At 71.2% G+C, this 20,759-nt stretch overlaps 10 non-coding genes across 10 annotated transcripts; all 10 read left to right on the forward strand.

Moving 5' to 3' along the window:
- The first annotated feature begins 1,833 nt into the window (after nt 1–1,833).
- LOC138088036 (5S ribosomal RNA) lies at nt 1,834–1,952 on the forward strand. Its single transcript, XR_011145630.1, has one exon. It is a non-coding gene; the product is annotated as a 5S ribosomal RNA (ribosomal RNA).
- Nucleotides 1,953–3,916: 1,964 nt separating this feature from the next.
- LOC138088048 (5S ribosomal RNA) lies at nt 3,917–4,035 on the forward strand. The gene has a single exon (XR_011145641.1). It is a non-coding gene; the product is annotated as a 5S ribosomal RNA (ribosomal RNA).
- Nucleotides 4,036–6,001: 1,966 nt separating this feature from the next.
- LOC138088060 (5S ribosomal RNA) lies at nt 6,002–6,120 on the forward strand. Its single transcript, XR_011145651.1, has one exon. It is a non-coding gene; the product is annotated as a 5S ribosomal RNA (ribosomal RNA).
- Nucleotides 6,121–8,078: 1,958 nt separating this feature from the next.
- On the forward strand, nt 8,079–8,197 carry LOC138088071 (5S ribosomal RNA). The gene has a single exon (XR_011145660.1). It is a non-coding gene; the product is annotated as a 5S ribosomal RNA (ribosomal RNA).
- Nucleotides 8,198–10,161: 1,964 nt separating this feature from the next.
- Nucleotides 10,162–10,280, forward strand: LOC138088083 (5S ribosomal RNA). Its single transcript, XR_011145669.1, has one exon. It is a non-coding gene; the product is annotated as a 5S ribosomal RNA (ribosomal RNA).
- Nucleotides 10,281–12,246: 1,966 nt separating this feature from the next.
- LOC138088094 (5S ribosomal RNA) lies at nt 12,247–12,365 on the forward strand. Its single transcript, XR_011145680.1, has one exon. It is a non-coding gene; the product is annotated as a 5S ribosomal RNA (ribosomal RNA).
- Nucleotides 12,366–14,328: 1,963 nt separating this feature from the next.
- Nucleotides 14,329–14,447, forward strand: LOC138088103 (5S ribosomal RNA). The gene has a single exon (XR_011145688.1). It is a non-coding gene; the product is annotated as a 5S ribosomal RNA (ribosomal RNA).
- Nucleotides 14,448–16,409: 1,962 nt separating this feature from the next.
- Nucleotides 16,410–16,528, forward strand: LOC138088105 (5S ribosomal RNA). The gene has a single exon (XR_011145690.1). It is a non-coding gene; the product is annotated as a 5S ribosomal RNA (ribosomal RNA).
- A 1,966-nt stretch (nt 16,529–18,494) lies between these two features.
- Nucleotides 18,495–18,613, forward strand: LOC138088106 (5S ribosomal RNA). Its single transcript, XR_011145691.1, has one exon. It is a non-coding gene; the product is annotated as a 5S ribosomal RNA (ribosomal RNA).
- Nucleotides 18,614–20,581: 1,968 nt separating this feature from the next.
- On the forward strand, nt 20,582–20,700 carry LOC138088107 (5S ribosomal RNA). Its single transcript, XR_011145692.1, has one exon. It is a non-coding gene; the product is annotated as a 5S ribosomal RNA (ribosomal RNA).
- The last annotated feature ends 59 nt before the right edge of the window (nt 20,701–20,759 follow it).

The raw sequence follows: 20,759 nt of genomic DNA on the forward strand, positions 1-20,759 counted from the left end.
CTCAGGTTGGGTGGCCGGGGCCCCGACTGCCGCTGCAGACCTGGGTTGCCTCCGCGCGGCCCGCGAGCCCCTGGGCTTTCGGCGTCCAGGAAACCAGAGGAACGGCGGGGGCGGGGGCGCGGGGGTCTCTGTCTGGGGCTCCCTTGGCAGGCCTCAGGCAATTCTGGGCGGGGCCGGGGCCCCAGCCCCACCCCCAGACGCATCCTGCCAGGCAACCTCGAGGTCTCCCGCAGGCGCGGGCGCACAACACACACACACACACACACACACACACACACACACCCTCACGCCCGCCCCCCCGCCCCCCAAACACAGACACACCCCCCGCAGCCCAGACAGGTCAAGAGCCGGAAACCACAAGTAAGGGAGACGGAGAAAGAGGGAGAGAGAGAGACAGCAAGAGGACCACACAGGCTTCCAAAGGCCCGGCCGCCACACCCTCCCCCCTCCACTGTGGGTATCCACCCGGCCCCCCAGTCGACCCGACCCCACCGTCGCCCACCGACACACTCACACGCACACTCTCTCCCACACTCAGCTTCTGGCCTGGGGGCGGGGGCTGGGTCTCGCCTCAGGGAGCCAAGCCGAAGGGGACCTTTGAGACCTCGGCTGCGAGGAAGTCTTGGGGTCCCCACGGGTGATTGCCAGCCCCAGGGCACCGCGTCCAGCCCGGGCTCGCCCGGCCCAAGGCTGACGCCCCCTCCCTTGCGCACGGGCCGCTCTCTGCGGTGTGTGACGGTCTGTGCCAGAGTGTCCGTCTCGGATGGGATGCCATCCCCTGTCCCCTGTCCGTGTCCCGCTTTCCGTCTCTCTGTCGGTCGCTCTGTGTCTCCCTCTCTCTGGCTCTCCCTCCCTGGGTGTGCCTGCGCGCTCGTGTCTGTCTGTCTGTCTGCATCTGCCTCTGCCTCTGCCTCTGCCCTCTCGCCGTCTTGGGAGCCTGTCTCTGAACCTTCATCTCTTTCCGTCTCTGTCTCTCCTGACCCCCGGGCCTCCCGTCCCTTCCTCTGGCCCCGGCCTCTCACGGGTGGGTGCTCTGGCTGTGGCCCTGGCTGACGAGCTTGCGCCGGCCGGCTGTCTCACTTAGCGTGGGTGCCTGCGAGTGTGTCTGTGTGCCTGTCCGTGTGGCTGCATGTCGCTCGTCTGCACCCTCAGCAAGGTCCTGTGCTTGGAGGGCGGCGTGGGGGCAAGGGGGGGGGGTCTCGGTGGGGCGAAGGGGCGGGGCTGACGAGCTCTGGGCGCCGGCGCTGGTGGCTCCAGGTGGGTTTGGGCACCGCGCAGGTGCCGGGCAGGATGGGCGCTCAGGGCCACGGCTGGGCTGCGCCTAGGCCCGCAGGAGGCTCAGAGGACCGCGGGCCCCAGCGGGCCCCAGCGGGCCCCGAGGCCAGACAGATCCGGCGCCACGTGGCCCTGGGCAGCGAACGCCTTGGGGAGGTGGGCGAGGGGGTGGGGGAGGGGCGGCGGCCCCCGAGCCGGGTGGTGCCTGGAGGGTCCCAGGGTGGGAGAGCGCCAAGACCTCCGCGCCCCTCACTCCACCCTCCCCCCTACAGCCCCCGGCAGGCACACCCGGCCGGCTGCTCCGGGTCCCGGAAGCCCTGTGGTCCCCCGGGCCGGGCCGGCCGAGTGTTGGCCGGGGGTGACGGGGGGCGGGGGGCGGGGCGGCGTGGGCCGGCCACCGGGCCGCCGGGAGTCCGGTCGCGGGTGGTGCAGCTCAAGTGCAGCGCGCGCTCCGTGGAGAGCTGGAGAGCTGCGGCCGCCGGCTGGCCCGACCGGCAGGTCAGAGCGAAAGGCAGGCGCAGCGCAGGGCTCTTAGGGCGCCTGGCGGCAGCCGCCTCCGTCTACGGCCATACCACCCTGAACGCGCCCGATCTCGTCTGATCTCGGAAGCTAAGCAGGGTCGGGCCCGGTTAGTACTTGGATGGGAGACCGCCTGGGAATACCGGGTGCTGTAGGCTTTTTGTTGTCTCTTTTTTTCCCTGCCTCCCCTCTCCTTTAGCCCCGGGCCCCAGCCGCACCGCAAGCCCCGCCTGCCGCTGGCCCCTGGCACCCCACCGCGCTCAGAGCCGCCGCCTGCCTTCCAGCCCCTCTCAGGTTGGGTGGCCGGGGCCCCGACTCCCGCTGCAGACCTGGGTTGCCTCCGCGCGGCCCGCGAGCCCCTGGGCTTTCGGCGTCCAGGAAACCAGAGGAACGGCGGGGGCGGGGGCGCGGGGGTCTCTGTCTGGGGCTCCCTTGGCAGGCCTCAGGCAATTCTGGGCGGGGCCGGGGCCCCAGCCCCACCCCCAGACGCATCCTGCCAGGCAACCTCGAGGTCTCCCGCAGGCGCGGGCGCACAACACACACACACACACACACACACACACACACACACCCTCACGCCCGCCCCCCCGCCCCCCAAACACAGACACACCCCCCGCAGCCCAGACAGGTCAAGAGCCGGAAACCACAAGTAAGGGAGACGGAGAAAGAGGGAGAGAGAGAGACAGCAAGAGGACCACACAGGCTTCCAAAGGCCCGGCCGCCACACCCTCCCCCCTCCACTGTGGGTATCCACCCGGCCCCCCAGTCGACCCGACCCCACCGTCGCCCACCGACACACTCACACGCACACTCTCTCCCACACTCAGCTTCTGGCCTGGGGGCGGGGGCTGGGTCTCGCCTCAGGGAGCCAAGCCGAAGGGGACCTTTGAGACCTCGGCTGCGAGGAAGTCTTGGGGTCCCCACGGGTGATTGCCAGCCCCAGGGCACCGCGTCCAGCCCGGGCTCGCCCGGCCCAAGGCTGACGCCCCCTCCCTTGCGCACGGGCCGCTCTCTGCGGTGTGTGACGGTCTGTGCCAGAGTGTCCGTCTCGGATGGGATGCCATCCCCTGTCCCCTGTCCGTGTCCCGCTTTCCGTCTCTCTGTCGGTCGCTCTGTGTCTCCCTCTCTCTGGCTCTCCCTCCCTGGGTGTGCCTGCGCGCTCGTGTCTGTCTGTCTGTCTGCATCTGCCTCTGCCTCTGCCTCTGCCCTCTCGCCGTCTTGGGAGCCTGTCTCTGAACCTTCATCTCTTTCCGTCTCTGTCTCTCCTGACCCCCGGGCCTCCCGTCCCTTCCTCTGGCCCCGGCCTCTCACGGGTGGGTGCTCTGGCTGTGGCCCTGGCTGACGAGCTTGCGCCGGCCGGCTGTCTCACTTGGCGTGGGTGCCTGCGAGTGTGTCTGTGTGCCTGTCCGTGTGGCTGCATGTCGCTCGTCTGCACCCTCAGCAAGGTCCTGTGCTTGGAGGGCGGCGTGGGGGCAAGGGGGGGGGGTCTCGGTGGGGCGAAGGGGCGGGGCTGACGAGCTCTGGGCGCCGGCGCTGGTGGCTCCAGGTGGGTTTGGGCACCGCGCAGGTGCCGGGCAGGATGGGCGCTCAGGGCCACGGCTGGGCTGCGCCTAGGCCCGCAGGAGGCTCAGAGGACCGCGGGCCCCAGCGGGCCCCAGCGGGCCCCGAGGCCAGACAGATCCGGGGCCACGTGGCCCTGGGCAGCGAACGCCTTGGGGAGGTGGGCGAGGGGGTGGGGGAGGGGCGGCGGCCCCCGAGCCGGGTGGTGCCTGGAGGGTCCCAGGGTGGGAGAGCGCCAAGACCTCCGCGCCCCTCACTCCACCCTCCCCCCTACAGCCCCCGGCAGGCACACCCGGCCGGCTGCTCCGGGTCCCGGAAGCCCTGTGGTCCCCCGGGCCGGGCCGGCCGAGTGTTGGCCGGGGGTGACGGGGGGCGGGGGGCGGGGCGGCGTGGGCCGGCCACCGGGCCGCCGGGAGTCCGGTCGCGGGTGGTGCAGCTCAAGTGCAGCGCGCGCTCCGTGGAGAGCTGGAGAGCTGCGGCCGCCGGCTGGCCCGACCGGCAGGTCAGAGCGAAAGGCAGGCGCAGCGCAGGGCTCTTAGGGCGCCTGGCGGCAGCCGCCTCCGTCTACGGCCATACCACCCTGAACGCGCCCGATCTCGTCTGATCTCGGAAGCTAAGCAGGGTCGGGCCCGGTTAGTACTTGGATGGGAGACCGCCTGGGAATACCGGGTGCTGTAGGCTTTTTGTTGTCTCTTTTTTTCCCTGCCTCCCCTCTCCTTTAGCCCCGGGCCCCAGCCGCACCGCAAGCCCCGCCTGCCGCTGGCCCCTGGCACCCCACCGCGCTCAGAGCCGCCGCCTGCCTTCCAGCCCCTCTCAGGTTGGGTGGCCGGGGCCCCGACTCCCGCTGCAGACCTGGGTTGCCTCCGCGCGGCCCGCGAGCCCCTGGGCTTTCGGCGTCCAGGAAACCAGAGGAACGGCGGGGGCGGGGGCGCGGGGGTCTCTGTCTGGGGCTCCCTTGGCAGGCCTCAGGCAATTCTGGGCGGGGCCGGGGCCCCAGCCCCACCCCCAGACGCATCCTGCCAGGCAACCTCGAGGTCTCCCGCAGGCGCGGGCGCACAACACACACACACACACACACACACACACACACACACCCTCACGCCCGCCCCCCCGCCCCCCAAACACAGACACACCCCCCGCAGCCCAGACAGGTCAAGAGCCGGAAACCACAAGTAAGGGAGACGGAGAAAGAGGGAGAGAGAGAGACAGCAAGAGGACCACACAGGCTTCCAAAGGCCCGGCCGCCACACCCTCCCCCCTCCACTGTGGGTATCCACCCGGCCCCCCAGTCGACCCGACCCCACCGTCGCCCACCGACACACTCACACGCACACTCTCTCCCACACTCAGCTTCTGGCCTGGGGGCGGGGGCTGGGTCTCGCCTCAGGGAGCCAAGCCGAAGGGGACCTTTGAGACCTCGGCTGCGAGGAAGTCTTGGGGTCCCCACGGGTGATTGCCAGCCCCAGGGCACCGCGTCCAGCCCGGGCTCGCCCGGCCCAAGGCTGACGCCCCCTCCCTTGCGCACGGGCCGCTCTCTGCGGTGTGTGACGGTCTGTGCCAGAGTGTCCGTCTCGGATGGGATGCCATCCCCTGTCCCCTGTCCGTGTCCCGCTTTCCGTCTCTCTGTCGGTCGCTCTGTGTCTCCCTCTCTCTGGCTCTCCCTCCCTGGGTGTGCCTGCGCGCTCGTGTCTGTCTGTCTGTCTGCATCTGCCTCTGCCTCTGCCTCTGCCCTCTCGCCGTCTTGGGAGCCTGTCTCTGAACCTTCATCTCTTTCCGTCTCTGTCTCTCCTGACCCCCGGGCCTCCCGTCCCTTCCTCTGGCCCCGGCCTCTCACGGGTGGGTGCTCTGGCTGTGGCCCTGGCTGACGAGCTTGCGCCGGCCGGCTGTCTCACTTGGCGTGGGTGCCTGCGAGTGTGTCTGTGTGCCTGTCCGTGTGGCTGCATGTCGCTCGTCTGCACCCTCAGCAAGGTCCTGTGCTTGGAGGGCGGCGTGGGGGCAAGGAGGGGGGGGGTCTCGGTGGGGCGAAGGGGCGGGGCTGACGAGCTCTGGGCGCCGGCGCTGGTGGCTCCAGGTGGGTTTGGGCACCGCGCAGGTGCCGGGCAGGATGGGCGCTCAGGGCCACGGCTGGGCTGCGCCTAGGCCCGCAGGAGGCTCAGAGGACCGCGGGCCCCAGCGGGCCCCAGCGGGCCCCGAGGCCAGACAGATCCGGGGCCACGTGGCCCTGGGCAGCGAACGCCTTGGGGAGGTGGGCGAGGGGGTGGGGGAGGGGCGGCGGCCCCCGAGCCGGGTGGTGCCTGGAGGGTCCCAGGGTGGGAGAGCGCCAAGACCTCCGCGCCCCTCACTCCACCCTCCCCCCTACAGCCCCCGGCAGGCACACCCGGCCGGCTGCTCCGGGTCCCGGAAGCCCTGTGGTCCCCCGGGCCGGGCCGGCCGAGTGTTGGCCGGGGGTGACGGGGGGCGGGGGGCGGGGCGGCGTGGGCCGGCCACCGGGCCGCCGGGAGTCCGGTCGCGGGTGGTGCAGCTCAAGTGCAGCGCGCGCTCCGTGGAGAGCTGGAGAGCTGCGGCCGCCGGCTGGCCCGACCGGCAGGTCAGAGCGAAAGGCAGGCGCAGCGCAGGGCTCTTAGGGCGCCTGGCGGCAGCCGCCTCCGTCTACGGCCATACCACCCTGAACGCGCCCGATCTCGTCTGATCTCGGAAGCTAAGCAGGGTCGGGCCCGGTTAGTACTTGGATGGGAGACCGCCTGGGAATACCGGGTGCTGTAGGCTTTTTGTTGTCTCTTTTTTTCCCTGCCTCCCCTCTCCTTTAGCCCCGGGCCCCAGCCGCACCGCAAGCCCCGCCTGCCGCTGGCCCCTGGCACCCCACCGCGCTCAGAGCCGCCGCCTGCCTTCCAGCCCCTCTCAGGTTGGGTGGCCGGGGCCCCGACTCCCGCTGCAGACCTGGGTTGCCTCCGCGCGGCCCGCGAGCCCCTGGGCTTTCGGCGTCCAGGAAACCAGAGGAACGGCGGGGGCGGGGGCGCGGGGGTCTCTGTCTGGGGCTCCCTTGGCAGGCCTCAGGCAATTCTGGGCGGGGCCGGGGCCCCAGCCCCACCCCCAGACGCATCCTGCCAGGCAACCTCGAGGTCTCCCGCAGGCGCGGGCGCACAACACACACACACACACACACACACACACCCTCACGCCCGCCCCCCCGCCCCCCAAACACAGACACACCCCCCGCAGCCCAGACAGGTCAAGAGCCGGAAACCACAAGTAAGGGAGACGGAGAAAGAGGGAGAGAGAGAGACAGCAAGAGGACCACACAGGCTTCCAAAGGCCCGGCCGCCACACCCTCCCCCCTCCACTGTGGGTATCCACCCGGCCCCCCAGTCGACCCGACCCCACCGTCGCCCACCGACACACTCACACGCACACTCTCTCCCACACTCAGCTTCTGGCCTGGGGGCGGGGGCTGGGTCTCGCCTCAGGGAGCCAAGCCGAAGGGGACCTTTGAGACCTCGGCTGCGAGGAAGTCTTGGGGTCCCCACGGGTGATTGCCAGCCCCAGGGCACCGCGTCCAGCCCGGGCTCGCCCGGCCCAAGGCTGACGCCCCCTCCCTTGCGCACGGGCCGCTCTCTGCGGTGTGTGACGGTCTGTGCCAGAGTGTCCGTCTCGGATGGGATGCCATCCCCTGTCCCCTGTCCGTGTCCCGCTTTCCGTCTCTCTGTCGGTCGCTCTGTGTCTCCCTCTCTCTGGCTCTCCCTCCCTGGGTGTGCCTGCGCGCTCGTGTCTGTCTGTCTGTCTGCATCTGCCTCTGCCTCTGCCTCTGCCCTCTCGCCGTCTTGGGAGCCTGTCTCTGAACCTTCATCTCTTTCCGTCTCTGTCTCTCCTGACCCCCGGGCCTCCCGTCCCTTCCTCTGGCCCCGGCCTCTCACGGGTGGGTGCTCTGGCTGTGGCCCTGGCTGACGAGCTTGCGCCGGCCGGCTGTCTCACTTGGCGTGGGTGCCTGCGAGTGTGTCTGTGTGCCTGTCCGTGTGGCTGCATGTCGCTCGTCTGCACCCTCAGCAAGGTCCTGTGCTTGGAGGGCGGCGTGGGGGCAAGGAGGGGGGGGGTCTCGGTGGGGCGAAGGGGCGGGGCTGACGAGCTCTGGGCGCCGGCGCTGGTGGCTCCAGGTGGGTTTGGGCACCGCGCAGGTGCCGGGCAGGATGGGCGCTCAGGGCCACGGCTGGGCTGCGCCTAGGCCCGCAGGAGGCTCAGAGGACCGCGGGCCCCAGCGGGCCCCAGCGGGCCCCGAGGCCAGACAGATCCGGGGCCACGTGGCCCTGGGCAGCGAACGCCTTGGGGAGGTGGGCGAGGGGGTGGGGGAGGGGCGGCGGCCCCCGAGCCGGGTGGTGCCTGGAGGGTCCCAGGGTGGGAGAGCGCCAAGACCTCCGCGCCCCTCACTCCACCCTCCCCCCTACAGCCCCCGGCAGGCACACCCGGCCGGCTGCTCCGGGTCCCGGAAGCCCTGTGGTCCCCCGGGCCGGGCCGGCCGAGTGTTGGCCGGGGGTGACGGGGGGCGGGGGGCGGGGCGGCGTGGGCCGGCCACCGGGCCGCCGGGAGTCCGGTCGCGGGTGGTGCAGCTCAAGTGCAGCGCGCGCTCCGTGGAGAGCTGGAGAGCTGCGGCCGCCGGCTGGCCCGACCGGCAGGTCAGAGCGAAAGGCAGGCGCAGCGCAGGGCTCTTAGGGCGCCTGGCGGCAGCCGCCTCCGTCTACGGCCATACCACCCTGAACGCGCCCGATCTCGTCTGATCTCGGAAGCTAAGCAGGGTCGGGCCCGGTTAGTACTTGGATGGGAGACCGCCTGGGAATACCGGGTGCTGTAGGCTTTTTGTTGTCTCTTTTTTTCCCTACCTCCCCTCTCCTTTAGCCCCGGGCCCCAGGCGCACCGCAAGCCCCGCCTGCTGCTGGCCCCTGGCACCCCACCGCGCTCAGAGCCGCCGCCTGCCTTCCAGCCCCTCTCAGGTTGGGTGGCCGGGGCCCCGACTCCCGCTGCAGACCTGGGTTGCCTCCGCGCGGCCCGCGAGCCCCTGGGCTTTCGGCGTCCAGGAAACCAGAGGAACGGCGGGGGCGGGGGCGCGGGGGTCTCTGTCTGGGGCTCCCTTGGCAGGCCTCAGGCAATTCTGGGCGGGGCCGGGGCCCCAGCCCCACCCCCAGACGCATCCTGCCAGGCAACCTCGAGGTCTCCCGCAGGCGCGGGCGCACAACACACACACACACACACACACACACACACACACCCTCACGCCCGCCCCCCCGCCCCCCAAACACAGACACACCCCCCGCAGCCCAGACAGGTCAAGAGCCGGAAACCACAAGTAAGGGAGACGGAGAAAGAGGGAGAGAGAGAGACAGCAAGAGGACCACACAGGCTTCCAAAGGCCCGGCCGCCACACCCTCCCCCCTCCACTGTGGGTATCCACCCGGCCCCCCAGTCGACCCGACCCCACCGTCGCCCACCGACACACTCACACGCACACTCTCTCCCACACTCAGCTTCTGGCCTGGGGGCGGGGGCTGGGTCTCGCCTCAGGGAGCCAAGCCGAAGGGGACCTTTGAGACCTCGGCTGCGAGGAAGTCTTGGGGTCCCCACGGGTGATTGCCAGCCCCAGGGCACCGCGTCCAGCCCGGGCTCGCCCGGCCCAAGGCTGACGCCCCCTCCCTTGCGCACGGGCCGCTCTCTGCGGTGTGTGACGGTCTGTGCCAGAGTGTCCGTCTCGGATGGGATGCCATCCCCTGTCCCCTGTCCGTGTCCCGCTTTCCGTCTCTCTGTCGGTCGCTCTGTGTCTCCCTCTCTCTGGCTCTCCCTCCCTGGGTGTGCCTGCGCGCTCGTGTCTGTCTGTCTGTCTGCATCTGCCTCTGCCTCTGCCTCTGCCCTCTCGCCGTCTTGGGAGCCTGTCTCTGAACCTTCATCTCTTTCCGTCTCTGTCTCTCCTGACCCCCGGGCCTCCCGTCCCTTCCTCTGGCCCCGGCCTCTCACGGGTGGGTGCTCTGGCTGTGGCCCTGGCTGACGAGCTTGCGCCGGCCGGCTGTCTCACTTGGCGTGGGTGCCTGCGAGTGTGTCTGTGTGCCTGTCCGTGTGGCTGCATGTCGCTCGTCTGCACCCTCAGCAAGGTCCTGTGCTTGGAGGGCGGCGTGGGGGCAAGGAGGGGGGGGGTCTCGGTGGGGCGAAGGGGCGGGGCTGACGAGCTCTGGGCGCCGGCGCTGGTGGCTCCAGGTGGGTTTGGGCACCGCGCAGGTGCCGGGCAGGATGGGCGCTCAGGGCCACGGCTGGGCTGCGCCTAGGCCCGCAGGAGGCTCAGAGGACCGCGGGCCCCAGCGGGCCCCAGCGGGCCCCGAGGCCAGACAGATCCGGGGCCACGTGGCCCTGGGCAGCGAACGCCTTGGGGAGGTGGGCGAGGGGGTGGGGGAGGGGCGGCGGCCCCCGAGCCGGGTGGTGCCTGGAGGGTCCCAGGGTGGGAGAGCGCCAAGACCTCCGCGCCCCTCACTCCACCCTCCCCCCTACAGCCCCCGGCAGGCACACCCGGCCGGCTGCTCCGGGTCCCGGAAGCCCTGTGGTCCCCCGGGCCGGGCCGGCCGAGTGTTGGCCGGGGGTGACGGGGGGCGGGGGGCGGGGCGGCGTGGGCCGGCCACCGGGCCGCCGGGAGTCCGGTCGCGGGTGGTGCAGCTCAAGTGCAGCGCGCGCTCCGTGGAGAGCTGGAGAGCTGCGGCCGCCGGCTGGCCCGACCGGCAGGTCAGAGCGAAAGGCAGGCGCAGCGCAGGGCTCTTAGGGCGCCTGGCGGCAGCCGCCTCCGTCTACGGCCATACCACCCTGAACGCGCCCGATCTCGTCTGATCTCGGAAGCTAAGCAGGGTCGGGCCCGGTTAGTACTTGGATGGGAGACCGCCTGGGAATACCGGGTGCTGTAGGCTTTTTGTTGTCTCTTTTTTTCCCTGCCTCCCCTCTCCTTTAGCCCCGGGCCCCAGCCGCACCGCAAGCCCCGCCTGCCGCTGGCCCCTGGCACCCCACCGCGCTCAGAGCCGCCGCCTGCCTTCCAGCCCCTCTCAGGTTGGGTGGCCGGGGCCCCGACTCCCGCTGCAGACCTGGGTTGCCTCCGCGCGGCCCGCGAGCCCCTGGGCTTTCGGCGTCCAGGAAACCAGAGGAACGGCGGGGGCGGGGGCGCGGGGGTCTCTGTCTGGGGCTCCCTTGGCAGGCCTCAGGCAATTCTGGGCGGGGCCGGGGCCCCAGCCCCACCCCCAGACGCATCCTGCCAGGCAACCTCGAGGTCTCCCGCAGGCGCGGGCGCACAACACACACACACACACACACACACACACACACACACCCTCACGCCCGCCCCCCCGCCCCCCAAACACAGACACACCCCCCGCAGCCCAGACAGGTCAAGAGCGGGAAACCACAAGTAAGGGAGACGGAGAAAGAGGGAGAGAGAGAGACAGCAAGAGGACCACACAGGCTTCCAAAGGCCCGGCCGCCACACCCTCCCCCCTCCACTGTGGGTATCCACCCGGCCCCCCAGTCGACCCGACCCCACCGTCGCCCACCGACACACTCACACGCACACTCTCTCCCACACTCAGCTTCTGGCCTGGGGGCGGGGGCTGGGTCTCGCCTCAGGGAGCCAAGCCGAAGGGGACCTTTGAGACCTCGGCTGCGAGGAAGTCTTGGGGTCCCCACGGGTGATTGCCAGCCCCAGGGCACCGCGTCCAGCCCGGGCTCGCCCGGCCCAAGGCTGACGCCCCCTCCCTTGCGCACGGGCCGCTCTCTGCGGTGTGTGACGGTCTGTGCCAGAGTGTCCGTCTCGGATGGGATGCCATCCCCTGTCCCCTGTCCGTGTCCCGCTTTCCGTCTCTCTGTCGGTCGCTCTGTGTCTCCCTCTCTCTGGCTCTCCCTCCCTGGGTGTGCCTGCGCGCTCGTGTCTGTCTGTCTGTCTGCATCTGCCTCTGCCTCTGCCTCTGCCCTCTCGCCGTCTTGGGAGCCTGTCTCTGAACCTTCATCTCTTTCCGTCTCTGTCTCTCCTGACCCCCGGGCCTCCCGTCCCTTCCTCTGGCCCCGGCCTCTCACGGGTGGGTGCTCTGGCTGTGGCCCTGGCTGACGAGCTTGCGCCGGCCGGCTGTCTCACTTGGCGTGGGTGCCTGCGAGTGTGTCTGTGTGCCTGTCCGTGTGGCTGCATGTCGTTCGTCTGCACCCTCAGCAAGGTCCTGTGCTTGGAGGGCGGCGTGGGGGCAAGGAGGGGGGGAGTCTCGGTGGGGCGAAGGGGCGGGGCTGACGAGCTCTGGGCGCCGGCGCTGGTGGCTCCAGGTGGGTTTGGGCACCGCGCAGGTGCCGGGCAGGATGGGCGCTCAGGGCCACGGCTGGGCTGCGCCTAGGCCCGCAGGAGGCTCAGAGGACCGCGGGCCCCAGCGGGCCCCAGCGGGCCCCGAGGCCAGACAGATCCGGGGCCACGTGGCCCTGGGCAGCGAACGCCTTGGGGAGGTGGGCGAGGGGGTGGGGGAGGGGCGGCGGCCCCCGAGCCGGGTGGTGCCTGGAGGGTCCCAGGGTGGGAGAGCGCCAAGACCTCCGCGCCCCTCACTCCACCCTCCCCCCTACAGCCCCCGGCAGGCACACCCGGCCGGCTGCTCCGGGTCCCGGAAGCCCTGTGGTCCCCCGGGCCGGGCCGGCCGAGTGTTGGCCGGGGGTGACGGGGGGCGGGGGGCGGGGCGGCGTGGGCCGGCCACCGGGCCGCCGGGAGTCCGGTCGCGGGTGGTGCAGCTCAAGTGCAGCGCGCGCTCCGTGGAGAGCTGGAGAGCTGCGGCCGCCGGCTGGCCCGACCGGCAGGTCAGAGCGAAAGGCAGGCGCAGCGCAGGGCTCTTAGGGCGCCTGGCGGCAGCCGCCTCCGTCTACGGCCATACCACCCTGAACGCGCCCGATCTCGTCTGATCTCGGAAGCTAAGCAGGGTCGGGCCCGGTTAGTACTTGGATGGGAGACCGCCTGGGAATACCGGGTGCTGTAGGCTTTTTGTTGTCTCTTTTTTTCCCTGCCTCCCCTCTCCTTTAGCCCCGGGCCCCAGCCGCACCGCAAGCCCCGCCTGCTGCTGGCCCCTGGCACCCCACCGCGCTCAGAGCCGCCGCCTGCCTTCCAGCCCCTCTCAGGTTGGGTGGCCGGGGCCCCGACTCCCGCTGCAGACCTGGGTTGCCTCCGCGCGGCCCGCGAGCCCCTGGGCTTTCGGCGTCCAGGAAACCAGAGGAACGGCGGGGGCGGGGGCGCGGGGGTCTCTGTCTGGGGCTCCCTTGGCAGGCCTCAGGCAATTCTGGGCGGGGCCGGGGCCCCAGCCCCACCCCCAGACGCATCCTGCCAGGCAACCTCGAGGTCTCCCGCAGGCGCGGGCGCACAACACACACACACACACACACACACACACACACACCCTCACGCCCGCCCCCCCGCCCCCCAAACACAGACACACCCCCCGCAGCCCAGACAGGTCAAGAGCCGGAAACCACAAGTAAGGGAGACGGAGAAAGAGGGAGAGAGAGAGACAGCAAGAGGACCACACAGGCTTCCAAAGGCCCGGCCGCCACACCCTCCCCCCTCCACTGTGGGTATCCACCCGGCCCCCCAGTCGACCCGACCCCACCGTCGCCCACCGACACACTCACACGCACACTCTCTCCCACACTCAGCTTCTGGCCTGGGGGCGGGGGCTGGGTCTCGCCTCAGGGAGCCAAGCCGAAGGGGACCTTTGAGACCTCGGCTGCGAGGAAGTCTTGGGGTCCCCACGGGTGATTGCCAGCCCCAGGGCACCGCGTCCAGCCCGGGCTCGCCCGGCCCAAGGCTGACGCCCCCTCCCTTGCGCACGGGCCGCTCTCTGCGGTGTGTGACGGTCTGTGCCAGAGTGTCCGTCTCGGATGGGATGCCATCCCCTGTCCCCTGTCCGTGTCCCGCTTTCCGTCTCTCTGTCGGTCGCTCTGTGTCTCCCTCTCTCTGGCTCTCCCTCCCTGGGTGTGCCTGCGCGCTCGTGTCTGTCTGTCTGTCTGCATCTGCCTCTGCCTCTGCCTCTGCCCTCTCGCCGTCTTGGGAGCCTGTCTCTGAACCTTCATCTCTTTCCGTCTCTGTCTCTCCTGACCCCCGGGCCTCCCGTCCCTTCCTCTGGCCCCGGCCTCTCACGGGTGGGTGCTCTGGCTGTGGCCCTGGCTGACGAGCTTGCGCCGGCCGGCTGTCTCACTTGGCGTGGGTGCCTGCGAGTGTGTCTGTGTGCCTGTCCGTGTGGCTGCATGTCGCTCGTCTGCACCCTCAGCAAGGTCCTGTGCTTGGAGGGCGGCGTGGGGGCAAGGGGGGGGGGGTCTCGGTGGGGCGAAGGGGCGGGGCTGACGAGCTCTGGGCGCCGGCGCTGGTGGCTCCAGGTGGGTTTGGGCACCGCGCAGGTGCCGGGCAGGATGGGCGCTCAGGGCCACGGCTGGGCTGCGCCTAGGCCCGCAGGAGGCTCAGAGGACCGCGGGCCCCAGCGGGCCCCAGCGGGCCCCGAGGCCAGACAGATCCGGGGCCACGTGGCCCTGGGCAGCGAACGCCTTGGGGAGGTGGGCGAGGGGGTGGGGGAGGGGCGGCGGCCCCCGAGCCGGGTGGTGCCTGGAGGGTCCCAGGGTGGGAGAGCGCCAAGACCTCCGCGCCCCTCACTCCACCCTCCCCCCTACAGCCCCCGGCAGGCACACCCGGCCGGCTGCTCCGGGTCCCGGAAGCCCTGTGGTCCCCCGGGCCGGGCCGGCCGAGTGTTGGCCGGGGGTGACGGGGGGCGGGGGGCGGGGCGGCGTGGGCCGGCCACCGGGCCGCCGGGAGTCCGGTCGCGGGTGGTGCAGCTCAAGTGCAGCGCGCGCTCCGTGGAGAGCTGGAGAGCTGCGGCCGCCGGCTGGCCCGACCGGCAGGTCAGAGCGAAAGGCAGGCGCAGCGCAGGGCTCTTAGGGCGCCTGGCGGCAGCCGCCTCCGTCTACGGCCATACCACCCTGAACGCGCCCGATCTCGTCTGATCTCGGAAGCTAAGCAGGGTCGGGCCCGGTTAGTACTTGGATGGGAGACCGCCTGGGAATACCGGGTGCTGTAGGCTTTTTGTTGTCTCTTTATTTCCCTGCCTCCCCTCTCCTTTAGCCCCGGGCCCCAGCCGCACCGCAAGCCCCGCCTGCCGCTGGCCCCTGGCACCCCACCGCGCTCAGAGCCGCCGCCTGCCTTCCAGCCCCTCTCAGGTTGGGTGGCCGGGGCCCCGACTCCCGCTGCAGACCTGGGTTGCCTCCGCGCGGCCCGCGAGCCCCTGGGCTTTCGGCGTCCAGGAAACCAGAGGAACGGCGGGGGCGGGGGCGCGGGGGTCTCTGTCTGGGGCTCCCTTGGCAGGCCTCAGGCAATTCTGGGCGGGGCCGGGGCCCCAGCCCCACCCCCAGACGCATCCTGCCAGGCAACCTCGAGGTCTCCCGCAGGCGCGGGCGCACAACACACACACACACACACACACACACACACACACCCTCACGCCCGCCCCCCCGCCCCCCAAACACAGACACACCCCCCGCAGCCCAGACAGGTCAAGAGCCGGAAACCACAAGTAAGGGAGACGGAGAAAGAGGGAGAGAGAGAGACAGCAAGAGGACCACACAGGCTTCCAAAGGCCCGGCCGCCACACCCTCCCCCCTCCACTGTGGGTATCCACCCGGCCCCCCAGTCGACCCGACCCCACCGTCGCCCACCGACACACTCACACGCACACTCTCTCCCACACTCAGCTTCTGGCCTGGGGGCGGGGGCTGGGTCTCGCCTCAGGGAGCCAAGCCGAAGGGGACCTTTGAGACCTCGGCTGCGAGGAAGTCTTGGGGTCCCCACGGGTGATTGCCAGCCCCAGGGCACCGCGTCCAGCCCGGGCTCGCCCGGCCCAAGGCTGACGCCCCCTCCCTTGCGCACGGGCCGCTCTCTGCGGTGTGTGACGGTCTGTGCCAGAGTGTCCGTCTCGGATGGGATGCCATCCCCTGTCCCCTGTCCGTGTCCCGCTTTCCGTCTCTCTGTCGGTCGCTCTGTGTCTCCCTCTCTCTGGCTCTCCCTCCCTGGGTGTGCCTGCGCGCTCGTGTCTGTCTGTCTGTCTGCATCTGCCTCTGCCTCTGCCTCTGCCCTCTCGCCGTCTTGGGAGCCTGTCTCTGAACCTTCATCTCTTTCCGTCTCTGTCTCTCCTGACCCCCGGGCCTCCCGTCCCTTCCTCTGGCCCCGGCCTCTCACGGGTGGGTGCTCTGGCTGTGGCCCTGGCTGACGAGCTTGCGCCGGCCGGCTGTCTCACTTAGCGTGGGTGCCTGCGAGTGTGTCTGTGTGCCTGTCCGTGTGGCTGCATGTCGCTCGTCTGCACCCTCAGCAAGGTCCTGTGCTTGGAGGGCGGCGTGGGGGCAAGGGGAGGGGGTCTCGGTGGGGCGAAGGGGCGGGGCTGACGAGCTCTGGGCGCCGGCGCTGGTGGCTCCAGGTGGGTTTGGGCACCGCGCAGGTGCCGGGCAGGATGGGCGCTCAGGGCCACGGCTGGGCTGCGCCTAGGCCCGCAGGAGGCTCAGAGGACCGCGGGCCCCAGCGGGCCCCAGCGGGCCCCGAGGCCAGACAGATCCGGCGCCACGTGGCCCTGGGCAGCGAACGCCTTGGGGAGGTGGGCGAGGGGGTGGGGGAGGGGCGGCGGCCCCCGAGCCGGGTGGTGCCTGGAGGGTCCCAGGGTGGGAGAGCGCCAAGACCTCCGCGCCCCTCACTCCACCCTCCCCCCTACAGCCCCCGGCAGGCACACCCGGCCGGCTGCTCCGGGTCCCGGAAGCCCTGTGGTCCCCCGGGCCGGGCCGGCCGAGTGTTGGCCGGGGGTGACGGGGGGCGGGGGGCGGGGCGGCGTGGGCCGGCCACCGGGCCGCCGGGAGTCCGGTCGCGGGTGGTGCAGCTCAAGTGCAGCGCGCGCTCCGTGGAGAGCTGGAGAGCTGCGGCCGCCGGCTGGCCCGACCGGCAGGTCAGAGCGAAAGGCAGGCGCAGCGCAGGGCTCTTAGGGCGCCTGGCGGCAGCCGCCTCCGTCTACGGCCATACCACCCTGAACGCGCCCGATCTCGTCTGATCTCGGAAGCTAAGCAGGGTCGGGCCCGGTTAGTACTTGGATGGGAGACCGCCTGGGAATACCGGGTGCTGTAGGCTTTTTGTTGTCTCTTTTTTTCCCTGCCTCCCCTCTCCTTTAGCCCCGGGCCCCAGCCGCACCGCAAGCCCCGCCTGCCGCTGGCCCCTGGCACCCCACCGCGCTCAGAGCCGCCGCCTGCCTTCCAGCCCCTCTCAGGTTGGGTGGCCGGGGCCCCGACTCCCGCTGCAGACCTGGGTTGCCTCCGCGCGGCCCGCGAGCCCCTGGGCTTTCGGCGTCCAGGAAACCAGAGGAACGGCGGGGGCGGGGGCGCGGGGGTCTCTGTCTGGGGCTCCCTTGGCAGGCCTCAGGCAATTCTGGGCGGGGCCGGGGCCACAGCCCCACCCCCAGACGCATCCTGCCAGGCAACCTCGAGGTCTCCCGCAGGCGCGGGCGCACAACACACACACACACACACACACACACACACACACACACCCTCACGCCCGCCCCCCCGCCCCCCAAACACAGACACACCCCCCGCAGCCCAGACAGGTCAAGAGCCGGAAACCACAAGTAAGGGAGACGGAGAAAGAGGGAGAGAGAGAGACAGCAAGAGGACCACACAGGCTTCCAAAGGCCCGGCCGCCACACCCTCCCCCCTCCACTGTGGGTATCCACCCGGCTCCCCAGTCGACCCGACCCCACCGTCGCCCACCGACACACTCACACGCACACTCTCTCCCACACTCAGCTTCTGGCCTGGGGGCGGGGGCTGGGTCTCGCCTCAGGGAGCCAAGCCGAAGGGGACCTTTGAGACCTCGGCTGCGAGGAAGTCTTGGGGTCCCCACGGGTGATTGCCAGCCCCAGGGCACCGCGTCCAGCCCGGGCTCGCCCGGCCCAAGGCTGACGCCCCCTCCCTTGCGCACGGGCCGCTCTCTGCGGTGTGTGACGGTCTGTGCCAGAGTGTCCGTCTCGGATGGGATGCCATCCCCTGTCCCCTGTCCGTGTCCCGCTTTCCGTCTCTCTGTCGGTCGCTCTGTGTCTCCCTCTCTCTGGCTCTCCCTCCCTGGGTGTGCCTGCGCGCTCGTGTCTGTCTGTCTGTCTGCATCTGCCTCTGCCTCTGCCTCTGCCCTCTCGCCGTCTTGGGAGCCTGTCTCTGAACCTTCATCTCTTTCCGTCTCTGTCTCTCCTGACCCCCGGGCCTCCCGTCCCTTCCTCTGGCCCCGGCCTCTCACGGGTGGGTGCTCTGGCTGTGGCCCTGGCTGACGAGCTTGCGCCGGCCGGCTGTCTCACTTGGCGTGGGTGCCTGCGAGTGTGTCTGTGTGCCTGTCCGTGTGGCTGCATGTCGCTCGTCTGCACCCTCAGCAAGGTCCTGTGCTTGGAGGGCGGCGTGGGGGCAAGGGGGGGGGGCCTCGGTGGGGCGAAGGGGCGGGGCTGACGAGCTCTGGGCGCCGGCGCTGGTGGCTCCAGGTGGGTTTGGGCACCGCGCAGGTGCCGGGCAGGATGGGCGCTCAGGGCCACGGCTGGGCTGCGCCTAGGCCCGCAGGAGGCTCAGAGGACCGCGGGCCCCAGCGGGCCCCAGCGGGCCCCGAGGCCAGACAGATCCGGGGCCACGTGGCCCTGGGCAGCGAACGCCTTGGGGAGGTGGGCGAGGGGGTGGGGGAGGGGCGGCGGCCCCCGAGCCGGGTGGTGCCTGGAGGGTCCCAGGGTGGGAGAGCGCCAAGACCTCCGCGCCCCTCACTCCACCCTCCCCCCTACAGCCCCCGGCAGGCACACCCGGCCGGCTGCTCCGGGTCCCGGAAGCCCTGTGGTCCCCCGGGCCGGGCCGGCCGAGTGTTGGCCGGGGGTGACGGGGGGCGGGGGGCGGGGCGGCGTGGGCCGGCCACCGGGCCGCCGGGAGTCCGGTCGCGGGTGGTGCAGCTCAAGTGCAGCGCGCGCTCCGTGGAGAGCTGGAGAGCTGCGGCCGCCGGCTGGCCCGACCGGCAGGTCAGAGCGAAAGGCAGGCGCAGCGCAGGGCTCTTAGGGCGCCTGGCGGCAGCCGCCTCCGTCTACGGCCATACCACCCTGAACGCGCCCGATCTCGTCTGATCTCGGAAGCTAAGCAGGGTCGGGCCCGGTTAGTACTTGGATGGGAGACCGCCTGGGAATACCGGGTGCTGTAGGCTTTTTGTTGTCTCTTTTTTTCCCTGCCTCCCCTCTCCTTTAGCCCCGGGCCCCAGCCGCACCGCAAGCCCCGCCTGCCGCTGGCCCCTGGCACCCCACCGCGCTCAGAGCCGCCGCCTGCCTTCCAGCCCCTCTCAGGTTGGGTGGCCGGGGCCCCGACTCCCGCTGCAGACCTGGGTTGCCTCCGCGCGGCCCGCGAGCCCCTGGGCTTTCGGCGTCCAGGAAACCAGAGGAACGGCGGGGGCGGGGGCGCGGGGGTCTCTGTCTGGGGCTCCCTTGGCAGGCCTCAGGCAATTCTGGGCGGGGCCGGGGCCACAGCCCCACCCCCAGACGCATCCTGCCAGGCAACCTCGAGGTCTCCCGCAGGCGCGGGCGCACAACACACACACACACACACACACACACACACACACACACCCTCACGCCCGCCCCCCCGCCCCCCAAACACAGACACACCCCCCGCAGCCCAGACAGGTCAAGAGCCGGAAACCACAAGTAAGGGAGACGGAGAAAGAGGGAGAGAGAGAGACAGCAAGAGGACCACACAGGCTTCCAAAGGCCCGGCCGCCACACCCTCCCCCCTCCACTGTGGGTATCCACCCGGCCCCCCAGTCGACCCGACCCCACCGTCGCCCACCGACACACTCACACGCACACTCTCTCCCACACTCAGCTTCTGGCCTGGGGGCGGGGGCTGGGTCTCGCCTCAGGGAGCCAAGCCGAAGGGGACCTTTGAGACCTCGGCTGCGAGGAAGTCTTGGGGTCCCCACGGGTGATTGCCAGCCCCAGGGCACCGCGTCCAGCCCGGGCTCGCCCGGCCCAAGGCTGACGCCCCCTCCCTTGCGCACGGGCCGCTCTCTGCGGTGTGTGACGGTCTGTGCCAGAGTGTCCGTCTCGGATGGGATGCCATCCCCTGTCCCCTGTCCGTGTCCCGCTTTCCGTCTCTCTGTCGGTCGCTCTGTGTCTCCCTCTCTCTGGCTCTCCCTCCCTGGGTGTGCCTGCGCGCTCGTGTCTGTCTGTCTGTCTGCATCTGCCTCTGCCTCTGCCTCTGCCCTCTCGCCGTCTTGGGAGCCTGTCTCTGAACCTTCATCTCTTTCCGTCTCTGTCTCTCCTGACCCCCGGGCCTCCCGTCCCTTCCTCTGGCCCCAGCCTCTCACGGGTGGGTGCTCTGGCTGTGGCCCTGGCTGACGAGCTTGCGCCGGCCGGCTGTCTCACTTAGCGTGGGTGCCTGCGAGTGTGTCTGTGTGCCTGTCCGTGTGGCTGCATGTCGCTCGTCTGCACCCTCAGCAAGGTCCTGTGCTTGGAGGGCGGCGTGGGGGCAAGGGGGGGGGGGGTCTCGGTGGGGCGAAGGGGCGGGGCTGACGAGCTCTGGGCGCCGGCGCTGGTGGCTCCAGGTGGGTTTGGGCACCGCGCAGGTGCCGGGCAGGATGGGCGCTCAGGGCCACGGCTGGGCTGCGCCTAGGCCCGCAGGAGGCTCAGAGGACCGCGGGCCCCAGCGGGCCCCAGCGGGCCCCGAGGCCAGACAGATCCGGGGCCACGTGGCCCTGGGCAGCGAACGCCTTGGGGAGGTGGGCGAGGGGGTGGGGGAGGGGCGGCGGCCCCCGAGCCGGGTGGTGCCTGGAGGGTCCCAGGGTGGGAGAGCGCCAAGACCTCCGCGCCCCTCACTCCACCCTCCCCCCTACAGCCCCCGGCAGGCACACCCGGCCGGCTGCTCCGGGTCCCGGAAGCCCTGTGGTCCCCCGGGCCGGGCCGGCCGAGTGTTGGCCGGGGGTGACGGGGGGCGGGGGGCGGGGCGGCGTGGGCCGGCCACCGGGCCGCCGGGAGTCCGGTCGCGGGTGGTGCAGCTCAAGTGCAGCGCGCGCTCCGTGGAGAGCTGGAGAGCTGCGGCCGCCGGCTGGCCCGACCGGCAGGTCAGAGCGAAAGGCAGGCGCAGCGCAGGGCTCTTAGGGCGCCTGGCGGCAGCCGCCTCCGTCTACGGCCATACCACCCTGAACGCGCCCGATCTCGTCTGATCTCGGAAGCTAAGCAGGGTCGGGCCCGGTTAGTACTTGGATGGGAGACCGCCTGGGAATACCGGGTGCTGTAGGCTTTTTGTTGTCTCTTTTTTTCCCTGCCTCCCCTCTCCTTTAGCCCCGGGCCCCAGCCGCA

Source organism: Capricornis sumatraensis, chromosome 10 (genome assembly GCF_032405125.1).
Source record: "Capricornis sumatraensis isolate serow.1 chromosome 10, serow.2, whole genome shotgun sequence".
NCBI classification, from domain to species: Eukaryota; Metazoa; Chordata; class Mammalia; order Artiodactyla; family Bovidae; genus Capricornis; species Capricornis sumatraensis.